The 14,809-nt window shown below is 42.6% G+C and overlaps 3 long non-coding RNA genes across 3 annotated transcripts; 1 reads left to right on the forward strand and 2 right to left on the reverse strand.

Moving 5' to 3' along the window:
* The first annotated feature begins 11,657 nt into the window (after positions 1-11,657).
* Positions 11,658-13,518, forward strand: LOC142384592 (uncharacterized). The gene is made up of 3 exons (XR_012770080.1): positions 11,658-12,299; positions 12,398-12,552; positions 12,757-13,518. It is a non-coding gene; the product is annotated as an uncharacterized LOC142384592 (long non-coding RNA).
* Positions 12,647-13,544, reverse strand: LOC142384591 (uncharacterized). The gene is made up of 3 exons (XR_012770079.1): positions 13,462-13,544; positions 13,225-13,373; positions 12,647-13,078 (listed from the first exon to the last, which is right to left on the reverse strand). It is a non-coding gene; the product is annotated as an uncharacterized LOC142384591 (long non-coding RNA).
* On the reverse strand, positions 13,545-14,530 carry LOC142384593 (uncharacterized). The gene is made up of 3 exons (XR_012770081.1): positions 14,486-14,530; positions 13,757-14,005; positions 13,545-13,633 (listed from the first exon to the last, which is right to left on the reverse strand). It is a non-coding gene; the product is annotated as an uncharacterized LOC142384593 (long non-coding RNA).
* Positions 14,531-14,809: the final 279 nt, after the last annotated feature.

Below are 14,809 nucleotides of genomic sequence, written 5' to 3' on the forward strand. Positions count from 1 at the left end.
ACTGGCCACCAGCAACTGCAAAAGAAAAACAAATTAGAAAATGCAAAAATAAATGACAAAATGAAAAAGTAATAAACAGAGTCAATAACAAAACACAACTAACAAAAGTAAAAAGAAAAAAAAAAAAAATACAAACTCAGGACAAACAGTTTATAAAAGAAAAGTTTAAAACCCAACTCCAGGTATTTATGTCTCCCTTAATCATCTGGTAGGTCAGGCAGACAAAGACAAGGTGGCTGCGAGGCAGCGGCGAAACGCAGCCACTTCCGACGAGCAGCAGAGAAACGGAGCGGTGAAGTTGAGCAATTAAAACATCCAGCAAAGCAGCAGCAGCTCCAGTGAGCCGATTACGGTAACATGTAGAAATAAACGCCATTAGCAGCACTAAATGATCAGTGTATGCGGCGCGTGTTTAGAAACAAACATACCTGTAGCCGCAACACACGTACACACACGCACAACAACGGAGGGAGGGCGAGAGAGAGCTCGGAAACCGCCGCTGGCGTTCAACAATGCAGCCCACACCGCAGCATACACAAGGGCAGGGAGCAGCACCAAGCCGTCACCCTATGGCACATCAAGCACCATGAGCACACAGAAGAAACAACAAGCACCGCAATGAAGCATCGGGCAGCCATACCTGGCTGTCAGGCCAAATGATCTGACCCGGACGTGAGTCTGGTGACAATACAGGGGAAGAACCTGTGGGAGGACCGGCGCTTTTATAGTCGCCACCTCATTGATTGGCTGCAATCAGCACTCATGGCAAGCAGCTGTAACATAGAGCAGCAGGTCTATGCTGCTACACTCACATATTTCTTTGTATAACTGTTCTCATATAAAAAGACAGGGCTTTTTTTTCAAATACATTTTCTCAGTCTGCATTGTGTTCTGAAAAGTATTCCCCGAATCCCTGACATCACAAATGAGTGCAGAAGGTAGCCTTCAGAATCTGTTTTACATAGACCAGGTACACATTGGGACAACGCTTAATTCCTGCATCAGCTCTCAACATGCTGAATTAACATTATGAAGCCATATTTTAAACCCAATCATGATCTTCTGAACCTAACCAATTAGTTTCTGTTTCTTAAACCCAACAAAACAGCAAGTGAAATGGTGAGTAAAACTGAGCTTGTTAAGGTGAGAAAGTGAAGTAATACCTATCCCAAGGTCAGGTTAATCTCAAGTGTGATGTTTCTAAGTTTAATTTAATTCTATTTTTATTTACATTTTACACAGTGTCCTAACTTTTGTGGAATTGGGACAAAAGACAAAAGACCAGTGGTTATAATCTATTAAATATTATAGAAGCACATGTTGGATGGAATGGATGGATGGATGGATGGACTGATGGATGGATGGGTGGGTGGGCTTGTAATGCATCCCATAAACTTGATGGTCTAAGCAAATGTTTCAATGAAGTGTATTCAGTGTTTGAATTTGGTACAATTACAGTTCAGATGATTTGTACATTCAGTTTTTCTTCAGAGTTTATGTCCACTTCCCTCCTTATCCCACTAGCTCTCAAATTCACAATTAGAGCACATAAATAGTTTAGTGATGAAAAAGAGAAGCATTACACCTTCTGCTCTTTTATATCTCTCCCTCTAACAAATTTATCTCTTTTGGGACTTGACTTTTATCAGTGGCTTCATACTCTCTTAGCACATTGTTGGAGATGATTGTCTGTATCCCTCCATCACCTAACCTCTGGCCTCTGCAGTCACCATTCTCAACCAAAACCAACCCTGAACAGAGAAGATGGGTGAAGTTAAACATTCAGGATATTTTTCTTATATTCAGCCTTGACAGATATGCAAACTTCTGCTCTTCCTTATAAAGTGACATTTCTGCTATACTGGCTTTTTTTGTTGTACTGCAAACCCAAAACTCAGACATGTAATGCCACCCAAACTAAGTTAAAAGACCCTTGCAGTCTTTGGAGGGATTTTCCAAGACATTGCTTCAATTATTACCCATTACCTGTGTCTCAAAAGTCTTTGTAAGAGACAGCTGTTATGGAAATAATTATGACCTCTCTTTCTGCTTTATTTTTTTGAGGATTAATTCTTTATAGTTTCTAAATATATTTAAGAAGTATTCACTACTTTCACAAAAATCTAACTTAACACATACTTTTAAACTTTATTTATATGTATATTTACAGTTATATTCATGTTTACTTACAATCCCTAAGGAAGAAAAACAATATCTTGTTTTTCTTATCTCTTCCTCACATTTGCATACTTGTCAGCAGTCATGCTACTCCTTGTTCTCTCATCTTCTCACTGAACAGACTGCAGTTAAATTCCTGCAGTTGCTGCTGTCCATATCTTGTTAAAAGTTGCCAAAACAGTCTTAAAAGTAAAAAATGATTCCACCAAACTGCACAAAACATTACTGTTTAACAATAAAGGTTAAAAAATTGCATAACGACTTGTTAGTTTATTCATTTTCATATTCAAACACAGTTTCTGTCCTGCTTGTTTTTAAATTAATTTAAATTATTTTATTTGTTTCTCTTTATATTCTTTTATGTATTTTTAATGCTTCTTACACTCCCTGCTGCAATGCCTATATTTTATGTGAAGCACTTTGAATTGTTTTGTACATGAAATGTGCTATACAAATAAATTTGATTTGATTTGATTTGATTTGATTTGATTTGATTTGATTTGATTTGCTTCTCCGTTTACATTGGATATCTCACCATGCAAAGATGTCAATATTCAACACTCTTGATTTGGACAAAAAACACTTTGAAAGAGGATGGAGAGGTTGTCAGAAATGTTAGACTGCCAACTTCCATGCTAAACACTCAACACAACGTCTTTCTTATTGCATACTCACTTGCTAGTGGTTAGGGTTAGGAGTTAAAAATAAATAAAACTAGAAAGAGCTGTTCCTGCGAAACAGCTGTGAGAATGCATGAGCTGAATTACCTTGCTAAAAAATCTTAAGAAGCTAAAAGATTTGAACATTTTAAAATTTGAATGGTGTCTCTAGCTGAAAGTATGCTGAAGTCGTTAAGATTTGAAAAGATTTGAAAGGATTTGAAGGATTTGAAGGATTTGAAAGGATTTGAAGGTAAACTTAAGCTAGAAACAGTTGAAATGGCTGAAAGTATGCTTAAATAGTTATAAAAAAAAAATTTTTTTTAAATTATCTGACATGTTGGGGATTGAACCGGGTCTACCCACACGAAAGGGCGTTAGTGTTAACATTAGGCCATTTCATTCTGTTGACCTGGAAGTGCATATGACCTATTTAAAGACTACACAGACAGACACAGAACGAAGCTGCGGCTGTGATCGCGGGACAAATCTGAGGCGCAGACTGCCTTCTAACACTTCCTGTGAGAAAAGTTGACCAGCTAGAAAAATAAATATAACACCGTTAGAAGCAGAAGGCTTACGGTGCGTTCACACCAGACGCGGTCGGGCGACGCGATTACATACAAAGTCAATGCAAAGACGCGATTAGACGCGGATTCGAGCCGGCGGCGCGATGAGGAGCGGTCGGGCGGCGCGGTGAGGAGCGGTGAGGAGCGGTGAGGCGGTGCGGTGATGCGGTGGCCGCCGCGCGAGTGAAAATATGCGATTCGCGCGAGTTCAAAAAATCCAACTTTGGCGAAATATTCGCGCCAGACAGCCTATCAGCGTTGAGATTCTGGACGACAGTGACGTGGAGACAGATGGACAGGCGCTGTCTGTGACATGCAGATGGGACTGCAGATGGAAATTAGCTTCTAAGCTACAATCTGGTGCAGGTCATCTACTTTGTAATTAATGTACTTTGCACATGGTCCCTGACTAAATAAAATAAAAAAATTAAATCACCGCCTTCTCCAGGAGTTCCGTCTGGATGACGGCCGCCTCCGAGCAGGCCACCAAACTGGGTCCCGGCGAGCCCGAAACACCGCTGGAAGCGGCCGCCACGGGAGGATCGGTGCCGTGATCTCTCGGCGGGACGCCGGCTGCAGGCGCTCCGCAGCTGGGCCGCGGCTCCGTTTCAGCTGCGGGGCGCCTGTGGCATGGTGTCCTGCCGAGAGATCGCGGCGCCGGTTCTCCCGAGCGGGTCGTCGGGCTGGGGCCTGGTGGGCCTGGGGTGCCGCTGGAGGCGGCCGTCATCCAGACGGAACTCATGGAGGACCGGCGCCTCGATCTCTCCCGCAGCTGAAACGGAGCCGCGGCCCAGCTGCGGGGCGCCTGTGGCATTGTGTCCTGCCGAGAGATCGCGGCTCCGGTCCTCCCGAGCGGGTCGTCGGACTGGGTCCTGGTGGGCCTGGGGTGCCGCTGGAGGCGGCCGTCATCCAGACGCAACTCCTGGAGAAGGCGATGAAATTATCCGAGCTGAATGCACCACCGGATGATGTCACTGATCCAGACAAGACGGCGTGTGCGTTTCAGACGAATCTCGGACTGCCACAGCAGGTACAAGGACGCGATCAGCCATGGATAGCCCCTTGAGCTATTACTCGTTTTTTTACTCGCGCGAAAGAGGCGTTTGAGGCGATGGAATTTAATTTACACCTGCGGCAACGATCGCGCGATGAAGGCGGTGCGAATATTCGCATCGCGTTTGGTGTGAACACACCGTTAGAGGAACTTAGCAAAGTAGTTTTACATCAGTGTGGAGTGAGATATATTTAAATTGAAGCAGTTTGAACACACACAACATATATAGACAGATGACACACACACAGAGGTCCTGCGCCGGGCGAAAGCTGAAAGGCAAGACTCCATACTATGACATCCTGTGACAAAAGTTGACCAGCTAGAAAAATAATTTTAACACCGTTAGAAGCAGAAGGCTTAGAGGAAGCTAGCAAAGTAGTTTTATATCAGTGGAGTGAAAAATATTTAAATGGCAGCAGGTTGAACTCACTTGAAGCTGATTTTTGACCACCCAAAAAGTTAACATTGGAGTGGATGGCAGATTTCGTCAGAATTTGAGATTTTGTTCAAGCTTAAAGGCTCATAGTTCAAAATCTGTCCATGTGAGCTCTTTTGGAGTTACATTGGCTGAAAGAGGACACATTTTCCTACATTTTAAGGTATAATTTGTTTATCTCAGTTAAACTGTATGAAAGTTATAGTAATTTGTTTGAAAATTGAAACTTATCAGAACGCACTGCTGAATGTCTCACTCTAAAATCCAAGGAGCTAAATTTTCATATTTTTTAAACTGTCATATTTCAAAATTGGCCGAATATTTTTAAAAGCTGACAAATTTGGTAATAGCTGAATGTCTTATGAACATTTTAAAATTTGAATGGTGTCTCTAGCTGAAAGTATGCTGAAGTAGTTATGATTTGAAATTTGAAAGGATTTGAAAGGATTTGAAGATTTACCATTACTTTTAAAGGGGAAAAAAGTTGAACAAAAAGCTTAATAGCTCAAAGTATGCTGAAGTAGTTGAAGGACAAAAATCAGCGGAATAATAATAATACTAAAGAGAAACAGGAACTTAATAGTGAGAATGCTTAAGGGCCATTTCAGACCAGGGCGGCAAAGCGTGGCGGAACGGAAGCGATTTTCACCGGCGGAGGTGAAAATACATGGAAACAGATCTGTCCTTGCACACCGACGCGGCGGTAGTCGGGCGGTAGCGGCGCGGAGACGCCTCCGTCCCGCGCTGCTTTTGGAAAATAGAACTCGAGCGGAATTTGGACGGCAGCGGCCGGCGGCGGCCGGCGGTGTGCCGTTGAAATGAATGGGGAATGCAGACAGGGCTGGAGCAGAACTACCGCGGCCGCGGACTGTCCGGTGTGAAAAGCCAAGTTGAACACACCGCCTGACAACCGGCGTAAGACTGCCGTCGTTTCGCTGCCGTCATTTCGCTGCCGCCACGCCACGCTCTGGTCTGAAATCGGCCTAATGCATTCTCACAATAATAAAGAGAAACAGGAACTTAATAGTGAGAATGCTTAATGCATTCTCACAATTACAATCCAGTCAAATACAGAGGCACTTACCAATACCAATTATTATTTACCAGTCAGGTGTCAATCATATTTGTTACTCTGCTGTCAAGTCAGCAATAAGTATTTAGGGCAACGTTCGCTTGTAAACAACCCTGCTAACAGGTATGAAATAGTAAACAGAAAAGAATGGTACAAAAGGTAGGTAGAAAACAACAATCACAGGAGTTATGTCAATGGAGCTGCCTTTTCCTTCCCCCTACACTAAACCCAAGCAGCAGATCAAATTCAGAAATCTGAAAAAGATAAATGTGGATGCCCTGGCCCTCGACCTTCATCTTCTCTCCTCTGGCTCTGCTGATTTCCTCTCTGCTGCCGACTCAGTGGATTTCTACAACCATTCCCTGAGTATCCTACTGGACGTTCACGCCCCTTTAACATCCAGGACAGTTTCCTTCTCACGCTCAGCACCTTGGTACACCTGTGAGCTGCGTAAGATGAAGGCGGCTGGGCGTGTCCTTGAGCGGCGGCTCAAGACCTCCAGGCTGACTGTCCACAAACAGGCGTACAAGGAGCACAGGAAGGCATACGCAGAAGCTCTGAGTGATGCACGGTCCAGATTCTATTCCACCATTATAAACAACAGCTCTGGAAATTCAAAACAACTTTTCTCAACAATAAATCACCTTCTCAAACCACCATCACTCTCCCACTCTGAGGTCACTGATGAGAGGTGCAACATGCACATCACTTTTTTTCAGACAAAAAGTCGCCAACATCCGCTCACATCTTTCCACCACTGTTGCTCCGCCCCCTCAAACTGCCGACCCACTGCCTGAAAATGTCCAACCTCTCTGCTCCTTCCTCAACATCACACAGGGAGAGGTGGAGGATATTGTCAGAAAAATGAAACCATCCACCTGTGCTCTGGACCCTTTCCCTTCAGCCCTGCTCAAGGCCAACATCTCTGCCATATCTCCTGTTATCACCAAAATCATAAATCACTGCCTCCTGGCTGGCCATATCCCATGTGCACAAAAACCCGCTGTCATCAAACCACTGCTAAAAAAAACACCCTGGATCCAGAAATCCTCTCAAATTACAGACCCATTTCAAATCTACCATTTCTATCAAAAGTTCTGGAAAAAGTAGTCGCTGCACAACTTCATGATCACCTCAAACACAATAATCTCTTTGAAAAGTTTCAGTCTGGCTTTCGCCCTGGCCATAGCACAGAAACAGCCTTGGTCAGGGTCACAAATGACCTTCTGATGGCATCGGATTCTGGTTCCCCATCTCTCCTCATCCTCCTTGACCTAACAGCTGCTTTTGACACAGTTGACCACAGCATCCTCCTCCACCGTCTGCAACACACCATTGGTCTCTCAGGAAATGTTTTAAACTGGTTCACCTCCTACTTGACAAACAGAACTGAATATGTAGCCCTGGGCAAAGCAAAATCACACACACACAAGGTCATCTGTGGTGTCCCCCAGGGCTCTGTGCTGGGACCCACCCTCTTCACCCTCTACCTGCTTCCCCTAGGCAAGGTCATCAGCAAGCATGGGATACCCTACCACTGCTATGCTGATGACACACAACTCTATTTTCGAACCGCTCCCACTTCCACTGCCCCCCTACTAACATCTATATTGACCACCTGTCTGGAGGAGATTGAGACGTGGATGAAGCACAACTTCCTACAACTAAACAGCTCCAAAACAGAAGCCATTCTAGTTGGCACCCCACACCAGCTCCGCTCTTCCACCATCACCAGCATCACCTTCACTGGTCAAGACATCCCCCTCTCCACTTCTGTCACCAACCTAGGTGTCAAAATTGACCCACAACTCACTTTTGACACCCACATCAAACATCTCTGCAAAACATCTTTCTATCACCTCAGGAACATAGCCAAACTCCGCCCAACCCTTACCCTGGCTGATGCAGAGAAGCTCGTCCACGCCTTTGTCTCCTCCAGGCTGGACTACTGCAATGCACTCCTCATTGGGATCTCTGGCAGGAATATCCAGAGACTGCAATACATCCAGAACAGCGCTGCCAGGATCCTGATGAGGGTGCGCAAATTTGACCACATCACCCCCATCCTCAAATCTCTCCACTGGCTCCCTGTCCCACTCAGGATTGAATACAAGGTCTCCCTCCTCACCCACCAGTGGATTCACGGACATGCCCCCAAATACCTCAAAGAACTCCTCACCCCCCCACCCCCCCACACGCACCCGTCGATCCGCAGCTTCGCACACCCTCAAAGCTCCCAGAACCAAGCTCCGCACTATGGGTGACCGGGCCTTTTGTTCTGCAGCTCAAAGGCTGTGGAACGCCCTCTCAGACCATCTGAGGGCCCCACAGACCACTGATGCTTTTAAACGTAGCCTAAAAACACATTTTTTTTAGGAAAGCTTTCTATTAATTTTATTGCACTTTTTAAATCAAATCAAATCAAATTTATTTGTATAGCACATTTCATGTACAAACAGTTCAAAGTGCTTTACATAAAATAAAAGCATTGCAGCAGGGAGTGCAAGAAGCATTAAAAATACATAAAAGAATATAAAGAGAAACAAATAAAATCATTTAAATGAATTTAAAAACAGGCAACAGTCTAGATAAGTTAAAAGATATTTCATGCACAGACACATGAGAAAAGAAATGTCTTTAACCTGGATTTAAAAATGTCTACATTTGGTGAAAGTTTAATCTCCACTGGCAGTTTGTTCCACTTGTTTGCAGCATAACAGCTAAATGCTGCTTCTCCATGTTTAGTCTGGACTCTGGACTGGACCAGCTGACCTGAGTCCTTGGATCTAAGAGCTCTGCTGGGTTTATATTCTCTGAACATATCACAGATGTATTTTGGCCCTAAACCGTTCTGGGATTTGTAAACCATCAGCAGGCTTTTAAAATCTATTCTGTGACTGACTGGAAGCCAGTGTAAAGATTTTAAGACTGGTGTGATGTGTTCAGATCTCTTAGTCCGGGTTAAAACTCTAGCAGCAGCGTTCTGGATGAGCTGCAGATGTTTAATGCTCTTTTTGGAGATGAATGCATGGATGAGTTTCTCCTGGTCTTTTTGGGAGAGGAAACCTTTAATTCTGTTGATGTTTCTGAGGTGGTAAAAAGCTGCCTTTAACATTGATTAACTTGTGCCCCTCTTTTCTTTTAAGCTTGCACTGTAGCACTTTGAGATTGTTTTAATGTAAAGTGCTTTATAAATAAAATTCATTATTATTATTATTATTATTATTATGTACAGTATTTTTAAGAGCTACATTATGAGAGAAAAAACTCACTGTCCACTGCAGGGCTGAGTTGGAGGCATTTCTGAGCTGAAACTGCATCATTCAGAGCAAGGTTTCTTACAGTTGCTCCAACTGAACAGTGTCAGTGCTGTGGAGATGGGCGTTCTAAACTTAAAACGAAATTAAAATAGTAAGCCCATGAATAGTGTCGGAAATATTAAGATGAAAAAGGACATCCGCAGAGTTCTTTTTGACATTCAAGGTCACAAGTTGTTAATTTTGAGAATTGTAGCTGTGAGAGAGAAAAAAATAAAGAAAAGACAAGTAATAAATTAATCATTCTGAAAAGTGAGAATGCCAGTTTATATTACAAGATGATATCTAAAGTGATTAAAGGTGATAGAGAATGGTTGAATGGGGCATTAATCCTTGTTCTGTGATGTGATATGTAGCCCAAAATAAATTGGTTGGGTCTGTAATGGCTCAGAACCTCCCTAAAAGGCTCTCTGAAACAGCTGTTACTATGCTGGGTTTAGAATGCGTCTTTTTCCGTCGTTTCAGAGCTTATCTGGCAACCTCATTATGAAATGCAGGTTGCCGTTGCTTGATTGGCTGCCCTTGCTCTCACTGAAAACAGAGCTATAGAGTAATACACCGACTGAAAAGAAAGCTCATCAGAATCAGAATTCGTTTTATTGCCATTGTTAGTGAACAGTGTTCACTAACTAGGAATTTGCTGCGGCGTAATGTTCAAACATGTAACATAGGATAAAAAATAAAGAATAAAAATATATGAATACAAAATGTACAAGGTGTGTACAACAATACACAGTATCCAATATACAGAGCAACAACAGTGCAGCTTCATTAGTGCAATTTTAATGATGGTAAAGTGACTGGGGCAGGTTATGAGGTGATTATGAAGTGTTCATAAGTCCGACTGCAAGGGGGAAAAACTGTTTTTGTGACGGGAGGTTCTAGTCCGAATGGACCGAAGCCTCATGCAAATAGTCCATGTGCAGCGTGAGAAGGGTCAGCTGTGATCCGACCTGCTCGCCCCATAGTCCTGGAGAGGTGCAGCTGATCACCGGAGCGAGACACAGACTGCAGCGAGCGCACAGCGAGCTCATAGCTCGCTGCAGTCTGGGTCTGTCCCTGTCGGAACTGACCATGAGCTGCTCGGAACGGAGCTTTGTGAAACTGTAGTCCGTGAAATGCGCGGCGCAAAGGAAAAGTCGGCGGTTGAGGATGCTGTTAAAAATAAATAAAAGCCATTGATCGCGAACATTGCTTTCCGGGGGAAGAATATGTAACGATCGTAGTCCGCTTTCACAGCCTTGGAAGGCACACCTGTTCCTGTTTCTCGCCGAAGGGGCGTGTCTGAAACGGGGTGGCTGTGGACTTGGGTGCGGGGGGGGCGATTGCTGAAAAAGTGACGTCACTTTTTCACAAAAATGGGCTTGTAACTCTTATGGGGGATACTCAAAAAAGGGGAGAACTTGAAACAGAGGTTCTGACACTTGCTGGCACTTCGTGTGTACTCTCCACAGCGGGGAGACTCAGGACTAACACCAAAAACGGGAAAAAGACGATTTTGATTCTCTATCCCCTTTAATGTATTTATGGGGTGCCAGTTATTTACTCTTCAATTTAGGGAGATCAGATGTGCGTCTGAGATGTGGCTGAGTGGAGATGATGAGCAGAGGGTTGGAGGAGGAAGGAAGAGGTTAGAGACTTGACAGCAAGAGTGTTGCACAAATAATAATCTGTGAAGGTCAGTCTAAGACCGAGCAGTTGATAGCAGCTTTTTAAATGATGACAGAAATGAAAAATTGAAAATGAGGAATTTGATTATCTCCTCATCAGCAGCCATTGTGAAACATTGAGGATGACTGGCCTGTTTGCTCTTTATTTAATTTGCGGTGGGGTGGTGGGGGGAGGGTGTGAAACTAGAAAGAGTGAGAGGGCCACAGTTGAATATCCAAAAGATGACAGCAGTTTCTGCTTGGTGCGGTGATTGCAATATAACCTTTGGAAATTTGTTATCTGACCTCATAGTGTAGAAGAAGTTGTTCTAGAGTTAAATAGTAAAGTTAAGATGAATATATTAATTGAAAATATAACCAGTGAAACAAAATAAGAAAAAAATTAAGAAAAAAATTAGGAAAAAATTAGGAAAAAATTAAGAAAAAAATGCAAAAGGAACATTTACATTGGAAAAAGTCACTGTTTGAAGAAATTAAAGAAAATTACATATACCCATACACTATATAAATGCAATATTTTTGCTGTATGTAAATGTGGGCTGTTATTAAAGATCCTATGACATGAAAATAAATGGAGGCTTTTATATATTTTTAGAGGCTTTAGTGGTCCCCTTATACTGTATATAGGCAACATTCTGCCTTGGTGCAGAATTACAGCCAGTCCCAAAATGAGTTTTTCTTAGGATTCTCAGAATGAGCTGTTTAGGGCCTGCAGCTTTAAATGCAAATTAGGAGGAGAAAGACGGGGCAAAGCGGAGGGTGGGGGTGTGGCCTTACTTCCGCCCTTGGTACCATGCGCAAATGCGTTGTGAATCGCTATGGCACGTAGAACAGCAGTCGTTCAAGCTTTTCAATTTGACCCAGAGTCTGATCCAGATGGAGAAGAAGTTGAAGAAGTTGAAAATCAGCGACTACAGCAGGACGTCTCTGAATGGTTAGTTAAGTATTTCGCCGTTAATTTAGTTTGTTTTGCTTATGTGTTGTTACAGATATTATCATGTGGGCTTAGCTACCTATGCTGAAGTAGTTGTATGTCTAGTTATATCAGTAATCTTTGTCATAAAAAAGAGCTATGCAGCCTTCACATCCATGTAAATCATGTTGCACATTACTCATGATTTATTCCTGAAGATAAATGTTCACCGTATGAAAAATAATATTTGATTTACTCCAGAGCACATTTGATGTTTACTTACTCAACAGCCACAAGCTAGACACTAACAAGCCATTATACCTTTTTATGTTGTTTATATCCACCTACATTTTTTACATAGGTGCCATTGTGGAAAATGTGCAACTATGCCCACAGAAGTGGAGAATATTTGCTGCCTTGAGATACCACAGGTAACATTCTCACCACCTCACTGGAAAATAATTTGTCTCTTCTTTCGGCAACTAATTTTGCTAATAAATGTCACTTACCGTTTCTAATTCTAAAAAAGGTTACTACACGACTTCGGGAGGTCGAAGAACAGCTCCCATGCATGGTAGACCATCCTGGATTGGAGCCTGTCTGCCTAAATGTCTACTCACTTCAAAATGCCAGCCAAATATACAGAGCAGACTATGGTCCTCTACAGTTCAGAGAAATACACCGGTAAATTGTGCATTGTTAGATAAGTTAATAACAGAAGTTTAGAGTTTTGACTTTGTATTCCAATAATTTATTTATTTTTGTACAGCGAGGGGGGGACACACAAAACAGACCGAATATGATCCATTGGTGCATAGAATTATTTTTTCACACACACAATGATACATTCAGAATTTAATATCTAAAATTTCTGAATCAATTGTTCAGTCGCTACAGGTATCTGTCCTGTCGCAGTTTTGTGAGCTGGTGCTGGGGCTTCTTGGGACGCAGAATCCGGGTTGTAATTCCAGCCTGTGTGGTCCTGCGCATCCGCTCGGAGTTTCCTGATGAGGAAGGCCACTATGTTGGGTTTAAACGGCCCCCTGTTTGAACCTTGAAACAAAGCTGGCAATGACCTCCTCCTTGTCCGGCCTCTCATACTGCGCTGATAAGTTTTCTGGGACAGAGATGGCCAACAGCGCATCGTTGTATGGTGTCGGGTTAAAAAAGACTTCATCGAAGATTAGGTCCATCATGTCAGAAACATAACCTGTATCATAAAGCACAAGCAATATCTCCATTTAATTGGTTGAGTTTTGTTTTTACTGTGCATTTGTATGTAATCCATTTTTCTTCGAGAGAAATAAATGTTAAAATTCCAAACAATGTGTCATTTTAATTGATTTGAACCATTACCAAAGGTCGCCTTCGTCTTTACTGGTTTAGCTCTGCACTCTCCCTTCCGAGACTTTGGAAAGGAGAGTTTAAAGAGGGGTACACCTTCCTCCGTTTCGGCCTGTGGTCGATCCGCATTTTCATTGAAATGCATAGCAGCCAGGTAGAGTCTGGAAGTACAAGATAAAAATATTTGTTCATATTGACAGATATTTTAAACTAAAATTCCTAAAAGTATTGAGTAAAGATTTGTTTTACCTGCACAGCATTCCAATAAAGGGAAACACTACATTTTTTGGAGCAAAACGAAGGATGACTGCATGGAAAGCCTCCAAAGATGATGTTTGGTGGTGGGGGCTCAGTTTTTCCACATCCTTCAGCGTTCTTTTCTTTGTCAGCAGAGACTCCAACTTGTAGAAAGCTGGAGTTGCTGCAAACAATAACAAAATATCTTATTAGAAAACAATACAGTAACAAATATCACAGCAATGACCTCGTTGTTTGCTTGTCTGTTTGCTGTTTTAACATTTTGCCTGCATATTGGTTGAGATACCTGCTTGGAGCCATTTCTTTTTGTCCGTTGTTGTGCGGATTGCATGCTCACACTTGGGGTAAAGAGGATTCTCATGCGTGTGGATATCTTGCACATGGTTGAGGATCGCGTTCCACTTGGCAATTCTCTCTGGCCCTGAGGTTGAATTAGCTGCAGTCCAGTATATGTGGTTGTTGATGCTTTTCATCCACTTGTTCAGTTTCTCACAGTCTTTCATCTTACATAGGACTTCCAGTTTCTTTGAAATTCCTAAAATGAAAGCAAACAACATTCCACTTAGTAAAGAGTAAGAGTGACAACTATGCTGTAGCAATTCAAAAACAATTTCAAAGCATTTGATAATATTGACTCATAATGTCAGCATTTGACTGTCCAACATCACTGCTGTCAATTTTTCTGATGACACAGCAGTAGTTGACCTAATTTCTAAGAACAATGAGCAGGCTTACTTGAATGAGGTAGATAGACTTTCAAACTGTTGCCAAGACAACAACCTACTCCTATTGTTACCAAGACTAAGGAGATATATATAGATTTCAGGCAATATCAGCAGAAAGTCTACCAACCAGTCCAGATTAACGACTCTGAGGTGGAAAGAGTAGATCTTGGTGTTGATATTTCTGAACATCTGACTTTGACCAAACATGCTGATTCACTGGTGAACGCCAGCGTCTTTTCCACCTCAGATGCCATAAGTACTTTAGGTTACCTGAAAACCTGAATAGTTACCTTTTGCGAAGTGCCACACATCGTAGTACTGGGTGATGTTTCTCACCCTGAGGAACTTTTGAACTTGAGGATGACGATCGGTGACAATGCAATCCAGTTTGACGTCACGCGACTCGAGCAAGGCCAGACTCCTCGTCAGGCCCTCTTTCTCCATATAGCAGCTACCACCAACCCCGTTGCTCTGTCACCACAGAAAAAAAAACACATTAGTAGACAATGTATTATGGACCTTGATTTTTAAATTACAACAAATAACCCCTTTACAGAGTCAATTTCAACAACTCACCTGGACCAACTGAATGTCCACAACGGTGTTAGTTTGGA

The sequence above is a fragment of the Odontesthes bonariensis genome, chromosome 7 (assembly GCF_027942865.1).
Source record: "Odontesthes bonariensis isolate fOdoBon6 chromosome 7, fOdoBon6.hap1, whole genome shotgun sequence".
NCBI lineage: Eukaryota > Metazoa > Chordata > Actinopteri > Atheriniformes > Atherinopsidae > Odontesthes > Odontesthes bonariensis.